Below are 3,582 nucleotides of genomic sequence, written 5' to 3' on the forward strand. Positions count from 1 at the left end.
GGTCTTCTATCTAGAAATTCTAATCTCACTTTTGTCGCTCACCATACTTTTTACTTAAACTGATTCACATTACAAGGTCATCTAATATAGATTCTTAATTAATAGCACAAGTCATTGTCGATATGGAGGGGGCCTTGCCTAGCAGCTAGCAGGTTCCCTGCGGAATGTTCTTGCATGGCGTAGAAGTGTGAGAATATTTTTCTATAGGAGGAGTGCTCAAAAGGTTCTGCTATTTTTTTTATTCCTTTTAATGTTACATTTCAATTAATATGACTAATTTAATCTTTTATTTTCAACAATTTTAGTGTTTCTTTTAATTTAACATTAATTTTCTTCGTCATCCCATGCATTGCATGGGTTTTCTTTACTAGTGTGTGTATATATATATATAGTAAGAACCCCGTACGATGCACGGGGTGTGCGACATAAAAAAAGTAAATGATAACAATACAAAAAAAAAAGAATTAGGACTTGGATTTAGAAGAATTCATGATCTAACTTTGTTATTTATAAGAAATGTAATAATAGGGTTGTACATCACAATTTGACTTACAATTGAAACAAAGTGTAAAAAAATCTTAATTGTACATTCATATAGAAGAAAACTTATTTTATCCTATGGGACAGAAGGAAAAAAGAACATTCCAGCCTTTATAACTCTAGCTAGAAGTTGTTTTGCAAGAAGGGTCCTTTCTATGCTTGTTTTCATTCAAAATGCGGCGATAGAAAATGCATTGTAGTCCAAAATCACATCAACTGGTCGTTGTTTCTATCAACAGAAAAAGATCCACAATCATTACAATATCCAAACCAAATAACAAAGGAAAAATCTGGATACCCAATAATTAAGACGATAAGCTCACGCCTTCGTCTTGAGTGATCACAAAGAAAACCCATATTTATTCACTTTGGCAAAAAACCTCCAGAGAAATGGTACAACTGTAGAGCATGCTGGATTTGCTCCATCAAAATTACTTTCAGCATTCATTCAGAGAAAGAAACGAGAAACATACTTCAAATGAGAAGATTTCATTTGTTACCTATTAACAGCATATCCTGAACACAAAGTAAAAATCAAAGAAAGCTTTATTTGAATAGGAAAATGTCCAAAGCATTCCCTTACTGTGATATTTTCTCAGTAGCCAAACTGTAAATCGAATAAACTTGAGAGAGAGAGAGAGAGTTGAAAAAAGGGCGGATCAAACAGATTTGTTGATTTATTTTAGATGAAATGAGCATAAATAGTTAACAAACCACAATGCTCCACCTCCTTTAAATGATGGAACTTGCTCAGCCATGTTTGAGATGTAGAGAACTTAAAAAAAAAAAAACAGAATGTAAAAAGACAGATCCTTAAATAAGCTTCCATATTCCAATTTTGAATTGGTTGAATCGATGAAGAGGAGGCAGTGGTGGTGGTGGTGCTCGAATTCTATTGTATGAAGTTGCAGCTTCGTAGTGGTGGTCTTCGAATTCTCCAACAGCTTAAGCTTCTGGAGTAATTGGTTGTTTCATACGGTATCAGAGCAAAGGTCGGGTTCAAAAGTTCTCGATATTAAAAATCCACATGTAATGGCCAACCCAGAAAGAGTGGACATATGTGCCACGTGTAGGCCAACCCTTAAAAGAGGGACCACAAGTGAGGGGCAGTGTTGTAGTATAACAAATTAAATAACACCTTCTCCAGCAGCTTAAGCTTTTGGAGTAATTGGTAGTTTCATATATTGTATGAAGCTGCAGCTTGGTAGTTGTGGTGCTCAACTTCTATGTTTCCTCCATGGTATGGTCTTCACCAAATACAAATTTAAGCCACAAAACGTCATCATAATTTCCAATTCCTATTACTGTAAAAAAATCAATTTCATGATTATCTTTGTCTCTTGGAAGTGAAGGCGGAGGCCTCCCAAGGAAGCAATATTACAGTTAGCCCTTCTCTCAGCTAGTATAGGGTTTGGATGGATGCAAACCGAAATGACGAAAATCGAGAAAGAGAGAGAGAGCAAAATGATGACTAAGACCAAAAACACTCAAATAGATGTTTATGATGCAAAAGGTTATACATTTATGGCTGCACGCTTTGGGCCATCTTATGTCATCTGCAAATGGGTATCGAAAAGGTACATGAAGCACATATCCACAGTCCCATTTTGAGGCCATTTCTTATCTGAAAATTGGGGGAAAAAACAAAGAATAGAAAATAAAGAAAAATTAATCAACTCATGGGTTTGTCTTAGAAATTGCGGCATGAAATCAAAACTCAGTATTGGTGTAGGTTAACAAAAAGTTCAGCCCGAGGTGCGTGTTAGATAGATGGGTTACCTGAAAATGGAGAGAAAATGCAGAAAGAGTTGCTCGAATGACTAGAGTAGTGTGATTGGTGTCTGAGTTGCCCGAATGAAAATAGAGCTGCTCAAATGACATGAAAAGGAAGCAAATCAGTTGCCAAGAAAACACTTGGAAAAACCAATCTCCTTCTTTTTCCCTTTGTGTAATACTTATTTGTCCTTGTGTATTCCCTCCTTCCTAGAAAATCCCTCTTCCAAATTTGGTCCTCCCTCTCTTTTAGAACAAAAAAAAAAAAATACAGAAAAAATCAACGAAGAAGAAGGGCAGAAGTACCTTCGATTCTTGGATCCTTTCTCCTTGATCGTGTAAACACCGAAAGAATAGCAGGGCCTGAGGAGAGAGAGAGACGGTCGGGGATTATGGCTGTAAATCCTGTAATCTAGCCAAAACCCAGGGAAAAATCCAGAAATTTCGGGGCTGACGTTAACTTATTGGATGGCGGTTGCGGCGTGCGTCTCGAGGCTGGCCTCCGGAGGTGAGAGAATATAGCCCTAGAGGAAGGGGGAGACGTTGAGATAAACCGGAACCGAAAATATGGGAGAGAGAGAGAGAGAGAGAGAGAGAGAGAGAGAGAGGAGAGATTTTTTCTTCTCCAAAAATCTCGCTAGATTTTCTCGAGATTTTGCTGCGGAAATTGAGCAAAATTTCTTTTTTTAGTTTTTCCGGCCTTATTTTCTCTTCTTTTTCGTTTTTCTTCCTATTTTTTTAGACATTTTAACTAAGGTGGGAGGGGAGGCCGACACGTGTCCTGAAATCTTCCCTCTTTTTTATAGATTATAGAAGATATAGATAGATACTACAATATAGCTAGAGGAAAAAGAAAATTCTTTTTTTAGCTGCCGATTTTTCTCCCGCACACTGTCTCTCATATGCTTTTACCATTTAGCCCCTAAATAATTCATATCTATATGGTTTTTAATAACCTTAGACTATGTATTATTACTCTACCACGTGTCACATCTCCCCTTATGACCTCACAAGAGAAAAACTTGATTTTACACCTCTCTGTCAGAGATTTTTTCCCTAAGCTCTACCTAACCGAAGACATGTCGTATCTCTTCCATCTCTCTGTCTCCCTCTTTCTTTGTTGAAGCTTTAAAGGCGGATCCTTTTTTTTTTTGATTGGCAGCGGATCCTTTTCTATCACAGATGCCCCAACGTGGCTTTTAATGGCGTCTCGTTGCGACGTCTTAGTCTATCTCCACATCTCTATTTACTCTCGCCACGTCTCACGTC

The 3,582-nt window shown here is 37.4% G+C and overlaps 1 long non-coding RNA gene across 2 annotated transcripts; it reads right to left on the reverse strand.

Annotated features, from left to right (window-relative positions):
* Positions 1 to 504: 504 nt before the first annotated feature.
* Positions 505 to 2,831, reverse strand: LOC143856880 (uncharacterized). 2 transcript variants are annotated; one of them, XR_013238412.1, is made up of 4 exons: positions 2,620 to 2,831; positions 2,320 to 2,406; positions 2,061 to 2,164; positions 505 to 769 (listed from the first exon to the last, which is right to left on the reverse strand). It is a non-coding gene; the product is annotated as an uncharacterized LOC143856880 (long non-coding RNA). The 2 variants fall into 2 exon arrangements; XR_013238411.1 differs by lacking the exon at positions 505 to 769 and having other exon boundaries at positions 1,748 to 2,164; positions 2,620 to 2,826.
* Positions 2,832 to 3,582: the final 751 nt, after the last annotated feature.

Source organism: Tasmannia lanceolata, unplaced genomic scaffold (genome assembly GCF_043159265.1).
Source record: "Tasmannia lanceolata isolate RefF3 unplaced genomic scaffold, GAP_Taslan_0.1 ptg000024l, whole genome shotgun sequence".
NCBI lineage: Eukaryota > Viridiplantae > Streptophyta > Magnoliopsida > Canellales > Winteraceae > Tasmannia > Tasmannia lanceolata.